This window comes from Panthera uncia, assembly GCF_023721935.1.
Source record: "Panthera uncia isolate 11264 chromosome D3 unlocalized genomic scaffold, Puncia_PCG_1.0 HiC_scaffold_8, whole genome shotgun sequence".
Classification (NCBI taxonomy): Eukaryota; Metazoa; Chordata; class Mammalia; order Carnivora; family Felidae; genus Panthera; species Panthera uncia.
In genome coordinates, this window is record NW_026057586.1 from 83,379,634 (window position 1) to 83,406,126 (window position 26,493).

The following is a 26,493-nucleotide window of genomic DNA, read 5'->3' on the forward strand; positions in this document are numbered from 1 at the left end:
GAGGTCAACCGTACCACCCCCATGTCTCCAAGCTCCCCTGGCCCTCTAGCTCCAGGCATGGCATGGAGTGAGGCCTAATTTCATTTCAGCACACTGCCCACATCCACATCGTCTCATTTGATCTTCACAACAAGGCTGCAAGGCAATATTGTTTTTTCTATTTTATAATTAAGGAAATTGAGACCTGGAGAGTTAGTAGAGGGCCCAAGGTGACAAACCTAGCAGCTGGCTGAGCCAAGATTCAGACACGGATAGCCCTGATCCCAAAGCCATTTTCACAACCTACTAAACTGGCTCAAAACCGGCTCAGCAGAGTCTGAAAGAAGGACCATAAATCAGGCCACTGAAGCAGGAGGCAAAGGGATTTTCTGTGTGGGAGGGCCAGTGTTAACATGCCGTCTGGCTTTCTCTGCCTACGAGGGCTTTGCCAAGGAAAGTCTTCTCTTATGCAGGTAGGGCTAATGGTTTAAAATCCAAGTGCTTACCCTGGAATCACAGAGGGGGAAGACAGAGAGAAAACACTTGGTCCATGATGGGAAAAAAAGTGTATTTTCTTTTCAAATGCCTTTCAAGTTCTTTTTTTCCCAGCTGAATGTTGGTGTATTTATAGAATTCAGGGGGAGTATTTAAGGGTAACCAGCAGTGGAGCTGCATTTGGGGCCATCAGGAAGCTTCAAATCACGCAGGAAAAGGTTGATGGGAGGGGACAAGTAAAGGCCAAGATCAGCAGGGCACAAACTGGCCTTCTCCTTCATGTTGCCAAGAACTTTTCTCCCTTCTGGGCTGATGACGTCAAATCCAAGTCTATAAGAGTGCTATAGATGGAGTGACAGAACCGAAATGATGGGCAAACGGATGAATGGTGAAACAAATTGTGGTATAAATATACAGCAGAACGTTATTCAACCATTAAAAAAAGAAGTAAGTACGGACACCTGCTACAGCATAGATGGACCTTGAAAACATTTTGTTGAGTCGAAGAAACCAGACACAAAAGTCCACATACCGTATGATTCAATTTATGAGAAATATCTACAAGAGACAAATCCCTAAAGACAGAATGCAGACTGGTGACTGCCGGGGGCTCAGGGGAGGGGAGAATGTGGGGCACAGGCTTAACAGGTACAGGATTTCCTTCTGGGGTGATGGAAATCTTCTGGAGATAGAGGTGGTAGTTGCACAGTATTGTGAATGTTCTAGATGTCACCAAATCGTTCCCTTTAAGGAGGTTAATTTTATACAATGTGAATCTCACCTGAATGAAAAAGAAAGGATGGGCAGTCAGGGGCTTGGGAGGTCGACCATCCACTCTAAGTCTTCCAGGCAGCCTTTGCGCCTGTCGGTTGAAGTCCCGGCACTTCGTGGCGCAAGGCCTGATTTCATTCCAGGCTTGCCTTCTCTCTCTACTCCCCCGCCACAGTCCTCCTTCCGGTGGCTGGTGGCTCGCACACAACAAAGCTGTCCCAGCCTCAAGACCTTGGCACTGCCGTTTGTCCCGCCCTGGCTGTTCTTCACCCGGATCTTCCCTGGCCTGACTCCGCCTCCTCGTTCAGGAGGAGGAAATGTAGTGGAATAGAAAATATCCCACAGAATAAGGTAAACATTTCTGTGTCAGAGATATTTTTGCTGTGTCACAAAGCATTTCAAATTTATTAGCTTAAAAACTATGCTTTTCCCCCACAAGTCTGCAGGGCAGCCAGGCTCAGCTGGGCAGTTATTCTGCTCCACATGGGATACGCTGGGCGGACTTGTGGCTGAATTCAGCTGGGGGCTCATCTGGGGCTACAACACCCAGAGGGGCTTCCTTCCTCTCCGAGGCCTCTGTGCCCGCTGCCCTTCTTCCTTCACGTGGACGCTGTCTCCTTGTGGTCTGTCATCATGCAAGGGCCTCACCTGCACGTCCTCGCAGGGCAGCAGGGTACTAAGAGCATAAAAGTGAGAACCGCCAAACAGGCCTCTTAAAGTGCAGACCCAGAACAGCAGTGCCGTTGCCGTTGTGTTCTGTGGGTCAAAGCAAGTCCAAAGACCTTCCCTGATCCAAGGAAAGGAGACACAGACTCTACGTCTGGATCAGGGAGCGGCATGTGCATACCAGAAACAATGTTTGCTATACGGTTGGCACACATCTTTGCAGACAATCTACCATGATTGTCTTGTGAAGGTTTTATTTCAGTTTAATAAAAATGCATGTGCGTTCTTCAGGTCACATGACAAACTTTTTTCTTGCTGTGAGTCACAGTCAAAAGGTTTGAAAAACACACATCTTCTGCATTCCTTTTCAAGGTTCTCCTATAGCACTTAGTACTCTCTGAACTTGATTTACTTGATTGTGTGTCTCTCCCATTAGAATATAAGCTCTCTGAGGGCAAGGACCTTGTCTGTCTTGTCCCTGCTACATCCCCAGCACCTAACAGGGCCCGGCACTTAATAGGTGCCCAATAAACATCTGTTGCTGTTAAATAGGTAGAAACAGCTATCAGTTATTGGGTGCTGAGCACTTAAAGCATTGTCTCATTTAATTCATTCAACACCTATTTGAGCACCTACTTTGTGACAGGCACTATTCTACCTTCTGGTGGAACAACAGTGAATACAGAGACGATGATCCTTGCCCTCACCAAGTTTACATTTCACTATGATTCTAGAGTAGTATTGAGGAGATTCGTTGATACTATTTTGACAGATACGGAAACTGAGAGTCAGAGAGGTCAGGCAATCTGCCCAAGGTCACACAGCTAATCATTTCACCCTGACCTGCCTCTGCTCCACTCTGCTGCAAACATTGGGTTTTACCCAGAGATCAGTCTGAGTGGTTACAGATCTCAATTCCTGCAATTGCTTCCCTGAAGGATCAAACTTGTCTTTCTGGGAATCAGACCCAGGCAGTGGGAAAAGGTGAGTTCCATGACCTCACAGTCCTTGCCGCCCCCCCCCCCCAACTTTGTGACGACGGCTCACACCTGGGGTGTTACAGATTTGAGCCACAGCTCTCAGTCACCCCCACTGTCTTATCAGCATGTGACATCCCCAAGTGGCTGGGGCCTGCAGGCCTGGCAAAGAATGCAGCCTGAACAAAAATAAACCTGCCACATTCCTTGGCAGCCCCCTGCCCCTTCCCGCTCTCCAGCCATCCATCCTCACAGCAGAGCCTGCCAGGGAAGGCCAAGAGAGGGAGAGCAGGGTGGAGGAAGCGAGTGCTGCTGCCGGCCAACCCCTGGAAAGAGAGGGAGAGGGGAAGAGAGGAAGAGAAAGAGAGAGAGAGAGAGAGAGATCACCTTATATGGGAACGTGCGCAGACAATGTGTGGCAATGCCTTAGAGTGCAGCAGAGGTCAGATACCAGACAGATGGAAGAAATTAAACATGGGACAGAGCGTGTTCCTGGGCCCTGAAAACAGCTCTTGTTTCACAGCGAGTTTGCACAAAGCCTGGCCCGTTTTCCTTTTTTGCCTAAGCCAAGCAAGATGTGCGTCCTAAACTGTACATGACTTTGACTCAGGCCCCCCGACTCTGGCTTGCCAGAGGTCTCAACCCTTTCAAGTCATTTCTTTGACGAACAAAACTCCTCTTTGCAAATAAAAAGGGAAAGACTGGGCCTCTTTCCCAAGAGTTTCCAGTATCTCTCCAAAGTACATAAATTAGTGGTTAATGAGTAAATATGCCTTCATTTCTCATTCTTTCATTCATTCACTCATTCATTCATTCATTCAACAAACATAGAGGGCCAATTATGCCCCAGGCACTGAGCCAGTGGCTGGGAAGACTGTTGATAGTGAATGATGATGGTGATGATGATGATGGTGGTGATGATGATGGTTACCATTTGTTGATTTGTACTGATAAATATTTCAATTCATAATACTTTACTCAGCACCTTCCATGTTCTAGTCATTGGTGATACAGAACATTGATCTAGAATCATCGGGCCCCTGCCCTGTGGACTTTGCAGAGGGGGTGGGGGAAAGTGGAAATGGTAGGTATTGAAAACATGATGCCAGAGGACCCTCACAACAGCATTTTGAATTAGCTACCATTACCATCTCCATTTGACCCAGGATTTTTTAACCCCAGCACTATGGACATTTCAGGCTGGATCATTCCTTGGGGGGGGGGGGGGGGTGTGCGTGTGCATGTGCGCCTGGGGTGCTGCTCTTGCGTTGTAAGATATTCAGCAATGTCCCTGGCCTCTCACCACATGGTGTCAGTAGCAGTAACCCCCTCTCCCTCTAGTTCCTCCAATTGTGACAACCCAAACACATCTCTAGACACTCCCAAATGTCCCCGGGGCGGGCGGGGGGGGGGATAAAATTGCTCCAGTTGAGAATCACTGATTCAACAGATGAGGAAGTAGAGACTCAAAGTGGGTTAAGAAACTTTCTAACGGTCAGACCACTGGCAAGCAGGGCACACGCCCTAATGATTCTGGTTCCAGGGCCCATGGGCATCACTGTTACAATGTGAAACCCTATTTCCTTGCTAGCAGATAACTGTCCCACTGTGCTCAGTCGTTGGCTGGGAGCAGCCAGGGGGAAATACAGCCTTAGCGTGAATTTGGCAGAGCCAGAGGGCAGGACCCAGGGCTGTCAATCAACCATGTTCTTCACAGCAGACTCTCCTGAAGGACTTCTGAACGGTACACTCTGTAGCTGCCACATCATCAGAAAAGTGCTGCCCAGTGCTAATATTCACTTTAAGGCAAGGAGATCTAAAAGTTATTGGAGATATAGTGGGTTCCAAAGCCAGGCTGGCATCCTTTAAGCCAAAGGGTCCATTTTCCTTGGAATGCCTTGAGCTTCTTAGTGAACTTCAAAGTCATCTCCTACCTGGGTACCACCAGCAAGGAGGTAAGGAGTACTGCTTTGAGGGGCTACTTTGTAACTTGTGGATGTGGGCACTCCGTGAGCCTCGGTTTCCCATCTGCATAATGGAACCAACCTGCCTTATCCCATAGGGTTGACGTGAGAATTGAATAAATATTTATGGAGCTGCTTTCCAGGAGAGGATGAAGGTCCTCTTGCATGAACCTTCCACCTATCCCTTGGTTTTGTATGGATATCTCCCTGCTAACCACCTTCTCTCATTCTTCCAATGGAGATTCATCCGGGCACCTACACAAGGGACGACAAACTAGCATTCTGAGCACTAAGTTTGACAGGTAGGCAAGTTGTGTTTGGTTCACAGAGTGCTAAACAAACCAACCAACAGAATGAACCAACGTTTGGAAATTGAGATATTTCAAGATGAGGACAATCAAAACCAATGCCTCTCGATTCTATTTATTCAGACTGTCTGGATTTCTGGGTTCCCTCAAAAATTTAGGAAACCTGGATATACCATGTGGCAGATTGGCTAGGACTGAGAAGAGGCTGCATGCCTCAAATGGGATGCGCACTGTCCAGTTTTCCACAGTCCCCACACCCCATCGTCTGTGATCCTGGAGCTCGTGCCAGTTGCTGATCATGTTTGCACTGCCATTTTTCTTAGAATAATATTCCTTTTCTCATGTATTTATCAAAGGGGGGAGAGTAGACCAGGAGGTCTATGATCTTTCTTGCACCTGATCCCACTTCACTTCACTTAGATCACCACCTGGCACTTTCAGCATCCAAGTTTACCATGCCAGCCTTCTAGCCCTTCTGGAATTTCCTTCCTAAAATTATCCCTGCAATTACATAAGAATCCTCTACATTTTCGTTTCCTTTTAGCGCACAGAGCACTGTCATTCACTTCTAACAAGAACCCAAGAGGCACATATTATTTTGTCCATTTTAGAGAGGAGTTGAGTCCTGGAGAGATGAAGTGGTTTGCCCAGGGACACAGCTGGTTAGTGGCAGAGCAAAGTCCTACTGACCCCGAGGATTCTGATGCTTTTTCCATTACTCTAGGCTGCAAAGTGTATTAAACCTTTCAGTTGCAGAAGAAAGTTAACTGAAACTTCCTTAAGCAAAAAAATAAAATAAAATAAGAAAGAAAAGAGAAAAACAAAGGTAATTTATTAGCTCATATAACTGGACAATCCAAAGGAGCCATAGGCTTCAAGCACAACTGAATCTAGAAGATCAAATATTGTCCTCAGAACTCCAACAATTCTTCTCTCTTGGTTTCACTCCTTATTCCATTGGCTTTATTTTCAGGTAGCCCTCCACTCATGAAGCCAAGACTTCTACCAGCAGTTCGAGGTCTCATCCTAGCTTCAAATCCAATAGAAAGAGGGCTTCTTCTTCCAGATGGTGCCAACAGATGGAATTGAGTCTCACTGGTCCCGATTAGTGTAATCTAGTTATGAGTGCACCCGGGAGCCAATCACCGGCCAGAGGGATATGGTGTGCTGATTGGCCAGTCTTGGTCATGTGACCACCACCAAACAAAGGGGACCAGGTTCGCTACACCCCAGGAGCTGAGGGTTGATAGTGGAGGAGTGACTCCCCCAAAGTAAAATTGGGTGGTGTTATCAGAAGCGGGGATGAATGCCAGACAGGCATGTCTATTACACCTAGAATCTTCCCTGCCATGGACTCCTTCCCTCTGGCCTTGTAGTACCCATCAGTCTTCCCTCCTACCCTTACCTGCTCTGCCTTTGTTTCTGGGACATTCCCCTCCTCTCATTCCATCCTCATATGCTCTTTCCTACTAAAGTGGATTTCCAGACCCAGGCTACCCCTCCCCTATTCGACCACTGTGGGCTCCAATGAAATTGTGTCTCTGTACAGTGAGAATCTGAACCACACACACCAGCACTCAGCTCTATAGCTGTTGAATGAAAGAATGAGGAAACGATGTGCATGAAATCAACAATTAGAAAACAGGGCCTACATCAGAAGAAAATAAGAAGGGGCCTACATAAGAAGAAAATAAACAATAACATTAGCTACCTTGCCTGGATATGGGTGATTCTGGCTCTTCTCTATTCCTTTCAGTATTGTCTACAATTTTTTAAAAAAATGACAAATGGTAATAGTGAAAAAGGAAGTAATACAAGTCTGGTTTAAACAGCTGGACTATAGGGGTGCCTGAGTGGCTGAGTCAGTTGAGGGTCTGGCTCTTGATTTTGGCTCAGGTCATGATCTCATGGTTTATGAGTTCAGGCCCCGTGTTGGGCTCCACACTGGCAGCTCAGAGCCCGCGGAACACCAAGTTCTGTACTTTTTAAGCTAATATTTCTGGAGTCTACCCAACAATCTTTAAGATGGAGCTGATTAGGAAATGCTAAGCCAAATGGCATAACTTCTCTCTCCCTACCCCTCCCCTGCTCATGCACGCACTCTCTCTCTCAAAATAAATAAATAAACTTAAAATAAATAAGTAAATAAAAAACAAACAGCCAAACTATAAGCAGGATAAAGGTAAGAGCCAAGTATTGATTCTCTTATATTCCCCTAACTGCCAACAGCAGGGTGCACTCAGTGTAAGAGCCAGCCCGACCTCCCTGAGAGCTAAATTTACAGCATCGGGATTTATAACAGACTGCTGATTTCCTTCCTAAAAGCCAGTCCTCCTTTCCTCTTTCAGACTTTCCAAACCCAATTGTGTGTGGTGTCCTCCTGCCATGTACTTCACTGAAGCAGACCCCAGCCCCAACCCCTGCTGTAAAGGGTGAATCCTATCTGGTCTAATTCAGGGTTTCTTAGCCTCAGCACTATTGACATTTTGGGGAGGATAATTCTACTGATTTGTTGGGTTGCTTCATAAGCCACCTTGGAATTTACTTGTTATATGAAGTAAAATCTTCCTTAATGTTTTAAGTGTTGAAGCTAATTTGAATTGTGCCTTTCTGTTACAGCATCTTAACCAACCCAAGGGTTTATTAAAGACATTGCAAAACATACAAATGAAACAGCCATCAAAAACAGGGATGCTCGGGGCTCTTTGGTGGCTCAGTTGGTCAAGTGTCCATCTCTGCTCAGGTCTTGATCTCAGGGTCATGAGTTCAAGCCCCACATTGAGCTCTGCATTAGGGGTGAAGCCTACTTAAGACAAAGTAAGCGAAAACGAAAACAAAAACAAAAAAACCCCAAAAACAAGAAACACCCAGAGATTCAGTGGTTGGGGGTGGATATCAAAATCTGGAGCTGGGGACAGGTATATCATTTGATAGTCCCTTTTGAGTACCCCTGTCAATCTACTGCTATTCCAGTTCCACATGGAATTGCTAATCACCGTGCTGAGACAGAGAGGGGCCAAATACCTTTTGCAAACAAGTAACAGTATTTGGACTAGAACTATGTCCCATCACATGAAAACTGCTGCGAAACACCAAGTTCTGTACTTTTTAAGCTAATATTTCTGGAGTCTACCCAACGACCTTTAAGATGGAGCTGATTAAGGAAATGCTAAGCCAAATGGCATAACCTCTAGAAGCCTCCATTTGCTCAACTGTACACTGGTGAGAACAAGATTAGAATCCTCTGACATTAAGGATCAGAAAATACTTCATGAACCATAAAGTAAAAAATGGATTATCCACACTAAGCAGATCAGACATACTGCAATGCATCTCCAGAATTGGAACAGTCTAAATTTAGGATGTGGTGTGACCAAAATTGTCAGTCAATTGTTTCTATGTGGCCTTGTTAAGTTTCTTATGCTTCTGAGTTCTGTTTCCTCATCTGTATCCTGTGGCAAGACCTTATTCTGGCTGCGCACTGAGGATAAAATAAGACTCTTTGAAAAAGAGAAACATACCACTATCTCTATTTCTTGTCTGGAGTCAGACAATAGCAACAGAGCAAACAAAATTAGACTAGGAGGCAGACTCCATAGTGAATGTTGGGGCATCGCTGCCCTCTGCTGGTCAGCAGTGGTGCTGCAGTGGTTACAGAGAGGAGAGGGACCCTGGAGAACGACCCCTGGGAAACTAAGGTGCCCAGAGGGGAAGGGACTCGCCAGAGGGCACAGAGTTAGCTTTAGATACAGCATCTGGAATTCCCGACTCTTAGCTCCTTCTAGAGGGAGAAGAGTGAGAACCAGAAAATTCATCCATTATGGTTTCACTCTTGCTAGACTTCTAAGGAGCTTTTCTAGATAGTCTGTTTGGGATTTTTCTCTTATTCTTCCTTTGCCACCCAGACTTCCTGGACTTCCTTTACCTTTTTCAAGGTAGCCACCAGTGGTCTTGAGGCCAAGAATCCTCACCGGTTGCTGGGCACTTTATAGAAATGATCTGAATCCTTACAACTGCTTTGGAAGGTGGACTAGGAAACTAAAGCTCAGAGAAGTTAAGACATAGGCACAAGGTCCAACAGCCAGGAAGCACAGGAACTGGCATATGAACTCTCACCTGAGACCCCAAAGCCCATCTTCTATACCTGCCAAACAAAACAATCCAAAACAACATGGCAACTTGTGTTGAAGACATGATTAAAGGTAATGTATTTTTTGAAAATAGTATATATGCTGGCAAGACACATGATGAAATAATCAGAGAGGGGAATTTTTTGAGCATCTGCCATATACTGGTGACATTCACATACAATATCTGTTCAATCTCCTATTGATACATATATGATCTTGAATCCTGTCTACACACTGAGGCACAAATGAAGAAACTATGTTCAAAGAAGTTAAGAAATTTGCCTCATGTTACTTGGTGAAAGCTGGCGTTCAGACCCAAATCCCTCTTTAATGTGAGTATATAAATAAATTACAAAACATAAACATAAAAACATAAACAGAGGACAGAAACATGGTAGCCTGGGTCAGACTGGCCTCCCAGCCATGAAACCCCTCAGGTTCTCCTGTAAACGATTTCCTTCCTGGTGGCCTCGGGATGTGAAGTCCTCCTGATCTGGGTTCAAACTCCACATTTCTGAGCACTACTATGTGTCAGGCCTGGGCTGGGTATATTATTTAAGTTAATTCTTGTGAGAATACTGTGAAGTAGATAACAACTATTTTTTCTGATGTTGATAATCAGTTAACATTCTATGTGATATTGTCTTCACAGTCTTATTCTTCCCCATTTGCAGACCAGAAAACAGTTACGGACAAGTGAAAATAATTTGCCTCAGGTCCTTTGCACTTCCCATTCCCTCTACCTGCAATGCTCTTCTAAAACTTTCCAGTGGCTCGCTCCCTCAACCTCTTTAGGTCTTCATTTAAAAGTCATCTTCACAGGCCTTTTCTGACCACCTTATTTAAAAGACCAACCCCCCCCCTTCATATATCTCAATGACAAAAAGACAATCTGATGCAAATATGGGCAAAGGACTTAAAGAGACATCGCTCTTAGAAGATACACAAAAGGCCCATGAGCACACAAAGAAATGCTCACCTAATGACTTGCATCAGGGAAATGCAAATCAGAACCTCACCAGTTATTACCACTAGGATGGCTATTATTTACTAAATAGAAAATAATCAGTGTTTGTGAGGATGTGGAGAAACTGGAAACCCTGTAAACTGCGGGTAGGCACATAAAATGGTACATCCATTGTGGAAAACAGTTTGGCGATTCCACTCTTAGGTAGTTACCTGAAAGAATTGAAAACTGGAACTCAGATACTTGTACCAGAAAGTTCATGGTGACATTATTCACAGTAGCCAAAGGTGGAAACAACCCAAATGTCCATCAGCTGATGAATGGATAAATCAGATGTGATATCTCCATACAACAGAATATTATTCAGGAATGGACTGATCCATGCTAAAACATGAGTTAACCTTGAAAACATGATGCAGAGTGAAAAGAGGCCAGTCACGAAAGACCACACAGTATATGATTCCATTTACATGACAGGCCCAGAATAGGTAAATCCACAAAGAAAGAAACTTAGTGGTTACAAGGGGCTGGTAAATCCATAGAGACAGAAAGCAGATTTGTGGTTGCCAGGCTGGGGGTGGGGAGTGAGGGGGTGAGATTGCTAATGGGTGTGGGGTCTCCTTTCTGGTGATGAAAATGTTTGGGAACTAGATGGAGGTGGATTTGCACAGCATTGTGAACGTACTAAATACCACTGAATTGTTCACTTTAAAATGGTTAATTTTATGTTATGTGAATTTCACCTCGATTTAACCAACAAATTCAATCCCAAGCAACCTTATTTTCCTACCCTGCTTGGTTTTTCTCCATCAGGCATATGACCCTGTCACACACTATATATCTGACAGACTTATCAATTGTCCATCCTGTTTCTTTAAAATATAAGTTCCAAGAGGATGGGTATTTGGGTCTCTTCTATTAACTCACATATCCCTAAAGAGTCTCTGGCACTCAGGGAATATTTGTTGTGTAAATGAATTAGGAAGAACACAGTGAAGAAGAGTCCTGTCCCCCAAGCTCCACCCCATCTCCTCTTCTAATGGGCTCTTGATCCTCAAATGTGTTAACAATAACCCTCAGTCTGGCCTCATTTCTTCTTCCCTTTCCTGAGGAGCTGAATTCACAAGATCTCACTTGGCTGAGCCCTTTATACCTTCTGTCTGAGAGTTTGAAAGAAGAGGGACACGGGCCACCTGGGTGGCTCAGTCTGTTAAGGGTCTGACTTTGGCTCAAGTCATGATCTCACAGCTCACAAGTTCGAGCCCCACGTCGGGCTCTGTGCTGACAGCTCAGAGCCTGGAGCCTGCTTTGGATTCTGTGTCTCCTTCTCTCTCTGCCCCTGCCCAGCTCATTCTCTGTCTCTCTCTGTCTCTCAAAAAATGAACAAATGTTAAAAAAAATTTTTTCTTAATAAAAAAAAAAAAAGAAAGAAGAGGGACAGGAGAAGAGACCATGAATCCATCACAATGTAGAGAAACACTGTCTGCTCCTCTGCTTTGTGGCTTCCCACAGCAATTTATGGGAACCCCAGACCGCAGCTATGAAGCCATCCTGTCCCCCAGCCAGGAAGACATCATCCCCAGCTGCTGCACAGGTGGCTCTTCAGGGGGTAACATTTACAGGAACAGGTCAATAGCCATTAATGGAACAACTACTCTGACACAACCCTGTACCAGGCACTCAGCCAAATTACAAATGGAAGATATCATTCATTCATTCATGTGGTTAACAAACATTCTTTGAGCACCTACTCTGTGCCTTACACTCTGGTCTTTGATTTCACAATTTACAGTTGAATTTACAGCTTAGATGCCAACACTATATTGACCAGGGTTTCTTGGCTCAGCACTATTGACATTTTGGGCCAGATAACTCTTTGACCTGGGGGTTGATCTAGGTATTGTAGGATGTTTAGCAGGATTCCCAGACCCTTGCACATAGTAAGTGCTCAGTAAACATTTGTTGTCTGAATCAATGAACAAATGAAAGGGGAAAGGATGATGAGAAAGGCCTGGAGAAGCATAGGCTGCTACTCTGGGGTTTGATGTTCAGAGGATGTGTATTATCTTCTTTCATTATCCATCCATCCAATGATCCATCCACTTATTCACCAAGCATTCCCAGACATCTGGGTTGTGCCTGGAACCTAGGAGAATAGTTTCAAGAACACATAGTTGACCATGAGACACGAAATGTGTTCAGGAATAACTAACCCTGGATATAAAGTGATAAGCCGTGGCATGAGGGCACTCGTAGATGGCGTACTGGTCAAGACAAGGACAATGGTTTACTCTATGCCCAGGTTCAGTAACCTAATATTCAAATATTTAATTATAGCAGAAATTAATAGATTTTTATGCCATGCCTAACTCCTCCCTCTAACTCAACCTGAAATCAGCAGGCCTTCATAGGCCTAACCATGGCTGATTGGAAGAGGATGGGCATCTGCCCAGGTGAACCAGACCATTGGCCAATTGTTCTTGTCTTCTCAGAGCCTATATCTTCTTCTTGTTACTATTATGAATAATATGTCATTATTAATTAACAGCTGTAATTCAATGAACATTCTTATGTACCAGGCATGGTGCTTTTAATGAGTAATCTCATTTAATTCCCTTAAAGAAAATCAGTCAGTCAGAGACTTTTCATCATGTATGGCAACCCTAGGGACATTTGGGATTTAAGTAAATGCATTTTGGGGAAAGAAGTATGATTATTCAGCTTTCACTTAATCAGAGAAACTAAGTGGTAGGTGGCATTGTAAAGGAAGGCAAGGCACTGGGCAGGCAGATGCTAAGTGGGAGACTGTTCCAGGCATAAGGGAAATGGGGGTGGGTATGAAAAAAAAAAATAAAGAAAGAGCAATAGAGCCAAGGGAAATTCGGTTTGACTGGATAAAATGGACAGTAAGAATTCTGAAAAAAGCAATGAAATCATCAGGGAGAAGTACAGAGATCTCCCCACCCTCTTTTGGCAGATGAGCAGAACTAAGGTTCTCTCCCCTTCTTCCTGGGGCCTCCAGAGACTCTGAGTTCAGCCTTGGACCTGCCCCTAGGCTGTAGCCCTCACTTCTGTTTGCTGTGCCTATTCTATCCCATGTCATCATCTCTTCATTCTGGTGACTGGCCCCGGGCCCTCCCCATTCCATTGACTTTTCCATGTAATTTGGTGCTCTTGAGCTGGAATGAGACCACCCTGATGAATGCCACATCACTGGCTCAACCAAAAGGGTCAAAGCAAGTCAACATCTTTCACATGAGGTACTGTCAGTTTGACAGGGCCAAGAGCATGAGGCTGTGTTTTGGTTAAGCTTTATTGTGAGGAATAAATACTCGGTCACACTATGTCATTGTGGCATATAATGCATAGTATATATTTTGTCTTTTCTCCCAGTTCCTGAAATAGGGCTCCTAAAACCCTTGTAATTTTCTGAGTGAGAGGGATGCTAAGACTATCTTTTATTTTAACATTTGTTCTTTGACCTTGGATCCTGACACAGGTTCTCACTTTCGTCCTAGTGAGGCAACTTTTGGTGGGCTCTTGGATAGATTCAGGATGGGGGATGGTCACCAGGAAGACCAAGCCATGCCTAAAAGCTTAGAACTTTTAACCCCACCCCGCATCCTTTGGGGACAGGAGCAGCTAGAGATTAAGTTAATAACTGATCATGCCTACATAATGAAGCTTCCATAAAAATCCCTAAAATACATGGGGCGCCTGGGTGGCTCAGTCGGTTGAGCGGCCGACTTCGGCTCAGGTCATGATCTCACGGTCCGTGAGTTCAAGCCTCGCGTCGGGCTCTGTGCTGACAGCTCGGAGCCTGGAGCCTGTTTCGGATTCTGTGTCTCCCTCTCTCTGACCCTCCCCTGTTCATGCTCTGTCTCTCTCTGTCTCAAAAATAAATAAACGTTAAAAAAATTTTAAAATAAAAAAAAAATCCCTAAAGTGCAGAGTTTGGAAGGCTTCCAGGTTGGTGAAAGCCTCCACATGCCAAGACAGCGGTGCACCATGACTCCACGGAGACAGAAGCTCCTGCACTCAGAACCCTTCCAGTCAGATGTACCTCTTCATCTGGATGTTCATCTGTATCCTTTATTATATCCTTTGTAATAAACTAGTAAACATGTTTTCCTGAGTTCTATGAGCCACTATAGCAAATTACCAAACCTGAGGAAGGGGTTGTGGGAACCCCCAACTTGCAGCCAAGTCAGTCATCTGGGGTCCCACTACTTCTGGTTGTCATCTGAAGTAGGGGACAATCTTAAGGGACTGAGCCCTTCATCTGTGGGGTCTACACTAACTCCAGGTAGTTAGTGTCAAATTGAATTGTAGGACACTTAGTTGGTGTCCAGACATAATTGGAGAACTGGTTAGTGTGGGAACCCCATACATTTGGTGTCAGAAGTGGTGTGAGAGTAGAGACAGAGGTTTTTCCTTTTATTTACACAGGGCTTACTATGCACATGCTCAGACACAAATATGGAAGATGGGATTTCATGAAAGAAAGAAAAAAAAACAACCCAAGAGAAGTTGTAACTGGGTCAGGCTTCTTGGGAGTCCAGAACTAGGGAGGAATTCTCTATTCTGGATCACTCTAGGGACCATGGCACTGGTGGGTCTTTACACCACAGCCCCGCCCTCAGCTCCCCTCTGCCTTCCCTCTGGCTCTCTGCTCCTGCTTTTTGTTTCTTGTCCTAAATTCGCACCTTTTCAGCACAACTTTATTCTCCTTTCCTCCTCCATTCTCTGAACCTGAATGCCTTGCTGCAATTAAACAAATGGTTTTTACCTCCAAGTTAATGACAGAGATGGTGACTCATTAATACAAGAAAGGTATTTCCCCTTCCAAGGGTGATGTATTCAGGTTTTTTTAAAAAATATTTTATTTTTTAGTAATCTCTACACCCAATGTGGGGCTCGAACTCACAACTCCAACAGCAAGATTTGCATGCTCCACAAACTGAGCCAGCCAGGTACCCCTGTATTCAGCTTTTGAGTTAAAAAAGAGAAGCTGTCAATCACATGTGGCTATCTTGGTAAGTAAAAAAAAAAATTAAAAATAAGTAAATGAATAAATAAATTTGGTTCCTCAAAATATTAAATAGAATTATGATATGATTCATCAATTACACTTCTGGCCATATACCCCAAAGAGTTGAAAACGGCGATGTGAACAGAAATTTGTGCAACCATGTTTGTAGCTGCATTATTCACAATATGCCACAAAAGGTGGAAACAAGCCAACTGTCCATCGATGAATAAATGGATAAACAAAATATGTTCTAGTCACATAATAAAATATTGTCTAGCCGTAAAAAGGAAGGAAATCCTGGGGCACCTTGGTGACTCAGTCAGTTGAGCATCTGACTCTTGATTTAGGCTCAGATCATGATCCTAGAGTCATGGGATGGAGCTCTGCATTGGGCTCCCTGCTGAGCATGAAGTCTGCTTTAAGAGTCTCTCTCTCTCTTTCTTCTCTCTCTCTCTCCCCACTCACTCTCTCTCTCAAATTAAAAAAAAATGTTTTTAGAAAAGGAAGGAAATCCTGACACATGCTACAATATGGATGAACCTGGGAGACATTATGCCAAATGAAATAAGCAGACACAAAAGGACAAATATTGTAGGACTCCAATTATATGAGGGACCTGGAATAGTCAAGTTCATAGAGACAGAAAGTGGTTTCCAGTGGCTGGGAGAAGAGATGGGGAGTTAGTGTTTAATGGAGACAGAGTTTCAGCTTGAGGTGATGAAAGAGTTCAGAGATGGATGTTGGTGATGGTTGCCATGTGAATGTACTTAATACCATTGAACTGTATACTGAAAAGTGGTTAGAATGGTGGGGCACTCGGGGGGCTCAGTCAGTTGAGCAGCTGGCTCTTGATTTTGGCTCAGGTCATGATCTCACAGTTTGTGATTGAGCCCCACACTATCAGCACGGAACCTGCTTGGGATTTTCTCTCTCTCTCTCTCTCTGCCCCTCCCTTGCTTGCATGATCTCTCTCTCTCAACTAAACATTTTTTTAAAATGGTTAGAATGGTAAAAAATTGTTATGTTTATTTTACCACCATCTCAAAAATGTTTTTGGGTTTTGGAAAGTTAGAGGTAGTCAATCCATCTCTCATTTGAGTGAGAGCATTTCTTGTGTTAGTTGGATTAAAAGAGAAGCTGGCAGAACTGTCACAGGGAATGAGAAAAGGGAAGGAAACTGAGCCTTCAGTGTACCTGAGTCACATCCAATAGCATATTCCATGATCCATCTATTACCAGGAGATGCCAGGGCAAGGGCACCAAGGAAAAGATGACAGAATAGATGGCCTGCCAGGATGATGGACCTAAGACACATCCCAGCACCCAGGAAAGTTGCCTCCTGGAATTTAGGTCCTTGCTTGTCTCTGTACTTCAGGGAAGCTGTTCACTATGGAAGCACATAAGTTGTATCTCTACCTGTTTTGGGTTTCAGAGATGTCATCTGCCAGCCTCCCAGTGAACTTTGTAAGGGTTCCCAGCAATGCTTCTTAAATCGGAATGCTTTGGGTATGAGTAACAAAAAAAGTCCAATTAAACTGACTTAAATAATGTATATTTAAAAAGAAGTCCCAGGTAGAGTGGATTCAGAATTAGTTAACCCTTGGGGCACCTGGGTGGCTCAGTCGATTAAGTGTCTGACTTTGGCTCAGTTCATGGTTTCGCCGTTTGTGAGTTCAAGCCTCACATAGGACTCTGTGCTGACGATGCAGAGCCTGTTTGGGATGATCTCTCTCTCCCTCTCTCTCTGCCTCTCCCTCACTCGTGCTTTCTCTCTCTCAAAACAAATAAATAAACTTAAAAAAAAAAGTTAATCCAGTGGCTTCAACCAAGTTCTTTGCGTTGTTTTGCTCTGCCATCCTGAGCATGTCACATTTGAAAGACCATTTCTTCTCATATCTCTTTCTTAAGAATGACCTCCTTCTTCAGAAGATTCCTAAAAGGGATGCCTGGGTGGCTCAGTTGGTTAAGTGTCAACTCTTGATTTCAGCTCAGGTTGTGATCTCACAGTTCGTGAGTTCGAGCCCTGTGTCAGGCTCCACACTGTCAGTACACAGCCTACATGAGATTCTCTCTCTCTGCTTCTCCTTTGCTCATTCTCTCTTTCTCTCTCTCTCTCTCAAAATAAATAAACATTAAAAAAAAAAAAGAAGATCCCAACTTTCCCTCATGTTTCAGTGTCCATAATGGGCTTTCGTACCCATTCCTGAAGCAGTCACCTACAGATAGAATGGGATTAACATGATACCCCTGAGTTGGGGATGGAGTTCTCTTTCCTGAGGGTTTGAAACCTGAACAAAACTGGGAACACTGTTAACAAAGAAAAAAAGAATAGAGTTTGAGTGGACAATCAAGTGTCTGCTAACCCCCCAGATAATGATAAGCTCTGGAGATTAATTGAATCTTGGAAAGAGTTATTTTGGGCTTGCCTCTGTATTAACTAAGTGGATGAAGAGTCTGATTTCTGATACTCTGGGCCAAAGATGGCTCACCTCCAGGTTTCACTCCAGCCTGTGAGAAGGGGAAAGAGAAGAGTGGAGGGCATGCTCTTTTCTTTTTTAGGTCATGACCTCAGCACACAGAGTCCTTTCTATTTCCTGCCCCGAGTATAACCTGGCTCCCCAATGAGAGACCTCAAAGCCCTCCCCAGAGGATGCTAATCTTTTTCCCACTCTCCTGGTGTCCTCCATACTCTCTGCCTCTAGTCCCAGATCCATGAGCCCCCGTCTTGAGTAAACTCAGAGGCTCACAGCATCTGGCTGAACCACCTTCTATGCCTTTCCATTGCTGATGTCTACCAATCAACCAGTCAATTCATTAATCAACCCTTATTCTTAGCAGACTTTGGCATCTAGCTCATCCTTCCCCGCCAACCCCAGTTCCTACCACCATATTGATGACTTTAATGATTGTAAGATGACCCAAGACATGGTCAACCTCCTGGTCCTGATCCCTTGGCTCTTGTCCCTGCTCATTCCAATTATTTTCACCTTCACTCTATTTTAGCTACCACATCCTTTGACCATGTCCTGGACGTCAGTTTCTCCTGGAACTAGTCTTACATTTCTCTGGCCACCGGTTGTATCCTCTGTTTGTTTGTTTGTTTTTTTTTTTTTTCAGTTGTTTCAGGCTTAGCAGTTCTTTGAACTCCAGAATCCTTTGACTATTCTACTTTTTCCCTCTCAGGACCCTCCTTCCTTCACAGTCCAGCATAGATTCCCTGGTCCTCATTTTAGCCACTTTCTTGCCAGTGCTGGAGTAGTAGACATTGTGGACTACTGCCCAACATCCACCCCAATCCAGATGATTGATCCAAGCTGGTCATGGTCATTTCCTCTTGCTTTCCAGGGGAGGATCAGGAGTGTGACTCGCTTCCAGCACTAGAGGGTAGAGTGAGGTGAGGAGAAAGGGGCTCCAGGAAAGATTTTCCCATCAGAGAGACAGAAAAATTGATTTTCTTTCTGAGGATGAAACAACAAGGGCAGCAGTGCAGAGAGATGGAAAGAACCTGGATCCCTGATGATGTTTTCAAGCCCCAAATCAACCCCTTCTATATTTTGCCTTCCCTATGGGTAGCCTCTATATGAGATAATACTTTCTTTTCTATTTCAGCCAGTCTGTGTCTGGTATTCTGTTACCTTCAGACAAAAGCACCCTAACTAACATAATTCTAGACTTCCAGCAAAAGCTCAGCCCTGGATCAATGTAAATTTCCTTCTATTCTATTTTCATATTTGTTCTGCTAAGACTGATAGAGCAGTGGGTCCTCTAAAACCTCAGACATCTCTACCATCCACCGTTAAAAGGAAATTCCCAGTTCTCCCCATCCAACCCCAGCCTCTGTGATTAGGGTTGCAGAAGACCTAGTCATTACCTGAAGTGGCCAGATGTCTTGGTCAGGAAATCAATTTTTGAAGTTCCCAAGGAAAGTGTGTGTTACGGGTTTGGATGGAGTGGAGGGAAGGGAAGATCCTGGGATTAAAGGAAATCCAGCATTCGTGAGAAGGATAGAGCAATTTTACCCAAATAAATGGAGTGAACCAATCATTCCCAGTGCCCGGGCTGAGTTGGAGACAAAGAAAAGCTTTCTGCTCTGTGTCATGGGGATGGCAAGGGACAGGAGCCCCAGGGAAGGGTAACTGAGGGGGGCAGAGGGGCAGAAATGTAGCTCCACTCACACTGTTTCAGGAACAAATGTAAAAGACCAAAATAGACATACTAGATGCCAATGCTTACAAATTCTAAAACTATCTGAACTACTTGGCAAGGCCTGATGGGTCCCTGGGTGTGGAGGTGGGAGGCAGATCCTGTAGGTGGGAAGGCCCGGGCCCCTGTTATAATCTCAGTCACGTAGACTGCTGCAATAACCAATTCATGGTTTTTAGTTCTCACTGCCACCCTGGAATTCCGGTTTTCCCAGTTGGCTCTCTTCTCCTGTTCACCATAGCAACTGTTTTGAATCTTCTTCACTAGCATCAAACCTCCCACCCCTCTGCCTTCTCCTTCTCTCTCCTCAGATACATCTGCCTCTTATTTCCCACAGAAAATGGATGCCATCTGACTAGGTCCTGCCCTCACCATCCTCAGTTACCCGCAACTGTACTCACCTTTTCCTCTATCCCACAGACAGCAGTACTGTCCAATAGAACTTTCTACAATGGTGTAAATGTTCTGTATCTTCACTGTCCAATATAGTATGAGCCACATGTAGCTACTGAGCACTTGAAATATGGTGAGTACAAATGAAGAACTGAATTTTAAATTTCATTTAAATTTTTTTTTAATTTTTTAATGTTTTTTTTTTGTTGTTGTTGTTGTTGTTGTTTGAGACAAAGAGAGACAGCACGAGCAGGGGAGGGGCGGGTGGGGTGGGAGACACAGAATCTGAAGCAGGCTCCAGGCTCTAAGCTGTGAGCACAGAGCCTCACGCAGGGAGAGAGAGAGAGAGAGAGAGAGAGAGAGCACACATGTATGAGTAGGGGAGTGGCAGAGAAAGAGGGGGACAGAGGATCTGAAGTGGGCTTTGTGCTGACAGCAGACAGCCCCATGTGGGGCTTGAACTCACAAACCGAACCATGAGATCATGACCTGAGCAGAAGTCAGACACTTAACTGACTGAGCCATCCAGGCACCCCCCAATTATTTTAAATGTAAATGACCATATATAGTTAGTTTCTACCTTTTTAGGCAGCACTGGTTTAATGTAACTCAAAGAAAAACTGTTTTGAATACCAGGGCACTGGGATCTCTCCTAACTCTGTGACATCCCTAAGCAGTAGACTCTTGATCAACTTGTTACAAAAATTCTGAATTAGATAATGAGAGGGAAGGAAGAGAGGGTCAGAAAGGCATGTTCATGAGAAATTGCCATGGAGAAATACAGAGGAAAAAAGCATCATTTGACATGCTTTTTTAAAAATATTTTCTTTAATGTTTATTCATTTTTTGAGAGACAGCGAGTGGGGGAGGGCAGAAAGAGAAGGAAACAGAATCTGAAGCAGGCTCCAGGCTCTGCACAGTCAGCCCAGAACCTGCAGCGGGGCTCGAACCCATGAACTGTGAGATCATGACCTGAGCCGAAGTTGGATGCTTAACTGACTGAGCCACCCAGGCGCCCCAATATGCTTTGTTTTTTTTAGTGGCTCCAGTTGCCAAGAAAGAAACCACAGTGAATCCTGGCTCAAACATTGTACTCCTGAAGGAGAATAAGAGGCTCCCTTCATAGTATCTTTACTGCAAATCCACACTGGTATTGACACCAACACAGAGTCTGGTGGGAGGAGGACCTAAACACCAGCCAGGTGACAGTGTGGTGTCAGTTATTTCAAAAGGAATCCAGTTATCTTTGTTTGGATTCTCTACTGAAATGCAAAATGTACACAACACAAGCAGAACAGTAAGTGACTTGCATGTCTCTTTGTGTAGCTGATTTTGCTCATTAAAATTTTTTCTAATGTTTATTTATTTTGCGGGGGGGGGGCACAGAGAGAGAGGGAGACACAGAATTGGAAGCAGGCTCCAGGGTCCAAGCAAGCTGTCAGCACAGAGCCAGACACGGGGCTTGAACTCATGGACCTCGAGATCATGACCTGAGCCAAAGTCGGACACTTAACTGACTGAACCACCCAGGCGCCCCTGAGTTTTGCTCATTTTTTATCATTCTGTCACATTTCAAACAGTTACACATCTTTTGAAATATAAAAAGTTAGAATACCACATCCTCCTACCTCCACCGACCTCCTCTAAATGGCTAGCCAATGCCTCTGAGATCATATTTTGGGTAATTTTTCTCCTTTGGTTTTAAACGCGTTTGTCATATGCTAAGTACTCACCTATCTTTGTGTTCAATACTTGACTCTATCCTGTTTCATTAATTTATCTGTCAGTTTCCTCACTAGTGCCCTTGCTTTATATTGTTCTTGCTACCTCCTGTGGCCACAGGCTTATTGGTGAACAGCTCTTCCGTTGGTTTCTGGGTATACACTCCCTTCTGGTTTTCCTCTCCTTCCCTGATGCTTGTTCGTCCCCTTGGTATTGGATCCTTTAGGGATCCATCCTCAGCCCCCCTCCATGTCACTATACCTTCTCCCTGGGCAGATTCCCTGCCTCCATTCTTGCCCCTTCTATCTGCGTTCCACTGTGCAGCCAGAGTGATTTTCACTAAAGTGTAAGTGAGGTGTTACGACTCTGCTTACAAATCCACCTATTGCTGTCAGGATAGATACATTCCTGACTCCTTAACAACAGCCTTAACAACAGGATACATTCCTGACTCCTTAACAATAGGAGGTTGGAATAGACTGAGTTTCCCCCAAAGTGGACCCTGAGACAAGGATTCAGGTGCAAGTAGTTTATTTGGGAGGTGAAGTTAGGAAGGGCACTGGGGAAATGGGACAGGGAGGGAAGGCAGTCAATATAAGAAACAGTCAAGAACAGGTCGTGCTGTAGGCATCTGGGGCTCAATCCCACTAGGGACTTCTGGGAAACTGCACAGACTGCATCATCTTACCTGAGAGCAGTAGTTAACCTGAGTCTCCCAGCCTAGGAGCCTGTATTCCCTGAGAGCTACACTTCTTTCTCCCTCTCCTTCCCTTTCTTTCCTCCCAGCCTTTCCTCCCTCCTCCCACTCTGCTCCCTTCCTTCCCCTTCTCCCCTCCTCCCCCTCTTCCCCAATGGGTCCCTGACACCATGTTTGTTCTGTGACCCCGCCCACAACCTTAAGCTGATTGGACTAGAGATAAATAGCTAGACCAATCAAATTCACTCCTCTGGGACTCCAGAATTAAGCCTTAGGTCTGGGCTTTGACAGGAACTGTGGCCAACCTACTGTGGCTGCCGTGATGACCTTGTTTGGTGACATGCCCTCGGAGCAGTAGAGAAGTCCAGTGCTTAGAGAGATACGCAATGGGTACACAGAGAAGCAGGCAGAAGGAGGACCACACAGCTTCAGACAAACTGCAAGTGCAACCTCAGAGCAGGACATTTTAGTTTCCATGTCTATTAGTAAGTTCTGACCACGTTGGGCCACGTTTCCTGCACTTGTTAAGATGATAGTGTTTCCTCAAAAAACTACCTTTTCTGCTGAAGGAAGTCACTTGATTTTCTGACTTGTAACCAGAAACGCACACACACACACACACACACACACGCCCTTGACTAAGAGAAATTCACCCAAGCCCCATTCCATTCAAGACTTAACTTCCTACTTCACAGAGAAACAGAGACCACCATTCTTGACACTCCACTTTGAACATCTTTGAATGGCTCAAATATTTCCATATTAACTACCTCTCTCCCCCAATCTCCTCTTGATGCTACACTTCCCATTAAAAAGCACCCTTGGGGTGCCTGGGTGGCTCAGTCAGTTAAGCGTCCAACTTCAGGTCGGGTCATGATCTCACAGTTCATGAGTTCGAGCCCTGCATCAGGCTCTGTGCTGACAGCTCAGAGCCTGGAGCCTGCTTTGCATTCTGTGTCTCCCTCTCTCTGCTCCTCCCCTGCTCACTCTCTGTCTCTGTCTCTGTCTCTCTCTCTCAAAAATTAAAAAAAAAAAACATTAAAAAAATTTTTTTAAAAAGCACCCTTAATCCTCAAACTGAGCTTAGAAGGAAAGTGGTCCACATCCAGTCTCCACTATCTCCCTCTAATCAGTCCTTACACTCACTATTATTTTGTGGGGAAGTGTGCCATTCTAAAGATATTTTAAGTGTCTATGGGATTTTTAGATCTGGGGGTTCATAGACTGTACCAGTGTGGAGCTCAGAAGGCAGATTTGGTCTGGAGATATAGATTTTTAAAACAGAATGCATGAGTATGGTAGAAAAACTTCATAGAAAGGTAAGAAATAAATTCTTGACAAACACTAACTAATCCTCCAATTCCCTCCCCAGAGACCATCTTGTATATCCTTCCAGACACAGCCAGCTTCATGGACAGGGGACCTGTGCAGTTCCATTAAGGACCCATACTTAAGAGAGACCTGAGCTTGGTCTAATGCTCTGCTGTTGCCATCTTGAAGTTCTTTATCTTGAATAAGGGACCCCCCCCACCCTGGTCCCCCAAATTAGTAGTAGGTTTTATTTCCAGCTATATTCCATGCATAGTTAAACACGTGATATACACATATACCCCTCTTTCCATCTCCTTTTCTTTTAGCATTTGGTGATTCTAAAAGAATGTGTGTGGATGAAATCTCCCAGGGAGAAGATACAAAAGTTATTAGTGCAATTTACCAAATATTTCTGCTTCTTCTGTTTCTGGGTGAGATTGCATTTCCTGATTCCCTGGGACCAAGTTCCTGGGGCCAAGTGACTAGTTTTGACCAGTGAGTTCGGGGCAAAATGGAGTGCATCGTTTCTAGATCAGAGCATTTAAATGCCACTCTAAGACCTGCCAGATTTCTCATTCAAGAGTTCAAGATAGTGGCTATTCCATTAGTTTTGTTTTCTGAGTGACTGCGATGAGCAGAGCCTCCCAGGTGACCCATGGTGAATATTTATTGTGGATGAGAAATAAAACGACATCGTTTTTAAGCCATGGGATTTGGGAGGGCTGTTTGTTATTGCAACATAACCTGTCATGACTGATAAAAATATAAAAAATGCTGAGGCAGAATTTGCTGGAACTGACACATAAAAGGAGAAGAGTCCTAGAAAGATACGACAAAGAACATAGAGGCAAAGACAAAAAACTAGGAGAAAGGGCCCAAGGGAGTCATGGAGATCAAGGGAATAAATTGCTCAAGAGGTAGAGAGTGGTACATGGTGTTGGTCCAAAAGGCCAGGTGAAATAAGGAACAAAACATATCACTAAATATGGCAACTGATAACTTATCGGTAAGTTTATTAAGAACAGTACCCATGAGGGGCGCCTGGGTGGCTCAGTCGGTTAAGCGGGCGACTTTGGCTCAGGTCATGATCTCACTGTCCATGAGTTCGAGCCCCGCGTCGGGCTCTGTGCTGACAGCTCAGAGCCTGGAGCCTGTTTCAGATTCTGTGTCTCCCTCTCTCTGACCCTCCCCTGTTCATGCTCTGTCTCTCCCTGTCTCAAAAATAAATAAAACGATAAAAAAAAATTAAAAAAATAAAGAACAGTACCCATGAAATGGTGGTGGGAGAAATAGCAGACAGAGGGCTGAGGAAGCGAAGGAAGAGCATGAGATATCATTGTCTGAGTTCAGCAGAAAGACCAGGATCCCTGCCACGAGCACTTTTGAGAAGGGTCGAGAAAATTTGCATTCAATCTCACCTTTCTCCCACTCTCCAGTCTCCTGAACTGAGCGCCAGGAGGTAATGTAGCCCCTGGTGCAGCTCACATGAGTAAGAAAGTAAAATTTAGCTCAGACTGGAAAAGTAAAAATTGGCTTGGCCGCTTAACAATCTGGAAGAGCAGTAATGAGTAAAGTCAGCTGCAAAAATAACACCAAACAGTATTTCACTGTACCTGTAAAGTGATAATACCACCACCCCCAATCTTTTTTGTTTTAAAGATAAACTTTCATTTGACTGTGGGGGATAAGCTTAGGAATCCCCCAGGCTTACATCAATGGGTTAACAAGGCATAAAGAAATACAAAGTCATAACATGCTCACGCCCAAGTTTGGGTAAACCAGATTGGCACCCCAAGAATAGGGCACCCCAAGAATAGGGAGGTGCAAAGGTGCCAGAAATAGGGAGGTGCAAAGGCACCCCAAAATAGAGAGGGAAAGGCAAAGGCCTGAAATAGAAACAGTGCAAAGGTGCCCAATACATAGGTATATGAAATAAACAAGATTAGATGTTCAGGGTGGAAGCACCCCAATTTAGTACTATAGCAGAAAAGCTGCTTTCACAGGAGAATAGGACCAGGTTAGGTAAATTGGTGAATTGGACTATGGACCACTGTGCTGCAGGCAAAGCAGCCCAGAGTGGAGATGGTTAACAAAAGAAAAGGTGCCTTATTAACCCTGAGGTTATTCCCCCATCTGTCTCATCCCCTAGGCTGGCTAAGGTAAACAGAGGTGCTGCCTCACGTCCGAGGTAAACAACCTTCCTCCCGACTGCCCAACGCCCGGATTTTGTGTTATATTGACCCAAACCCCAAACACTGTATATCTTCAAAACCCCCCTTTTCCCTCACGTCCCCAAGTTAATGTTCTTAGTTTCTTTATCTCTTTGTACATGCCCATCACGTTTGTAAACCTTCTGGCATGAATGGATACAGGGCAAGGACCCTTAATCAGGGCTTTTGTCTTTTCTCGGACATTAGCCATCTCTCGCTTTAATCCCCATCCGCTCTTTTGCTGGCCAAAATAGAACTTTAGACTTAGAATCTACGACACTTTACAACAGTTTTAAGTTTGCAGAAAAATCACAAAGATAGTACACAGCTTTTCCATATATCCTATACCCAGTTTCCTTGATTATTAACATCCTATATTAGTATGGTACATTTTAATAATTAATCAATATTGATATATTAATATTAACTAAAGTTCATATTTTATTCACATTTCTTTAGTTTTTAACTGATGTTCCTTTTCTTTTTTAGGATCCTATCTAGGTTATCACATTACATTTAGTTGTCATGTCTCCTTAGCCTCCTCTTGGTTGTGACAATTTATTAGGGTTTTCATTGTTTTTGATGACCTTGAGAGTTTTGAAGGGTATGTTAGGTGTATTGTAGCACCCCCACTCCCATTTTTTTGAGTGATTGCTGCTTTCTTACTG

At 44.3% G+C, this 26,493-nt stretch overlaps 1 protein-coding gene across 7 annotated transcripts in view; it reads right to left on the reverse strand.

Moving 5' to 3' along the window:
* The window catches only part of IFT81 (intraflagellar transport 81), a 193,417-nt gene that overhangs the window by 93,975 nt on the left and 72,949 nt on the right, over positions 1-26,493 (reverse strand). The window contains exon 1 of one of the 7 annotated variants that reach the window (XM_049619367.1): positions 1,256-1,345. The exons of the other annotated variants lie outside the window; for them this stretch is intronic. The gene's annotated coding sequence lies outside the window, so the exon portion shown is untranslated. Of the gene's footprint in view, positions 1-1,255; positions 1,346-26,493 lie in introns of those variants that run through there. 7 annotated transcript variants of the gene reach the window in all.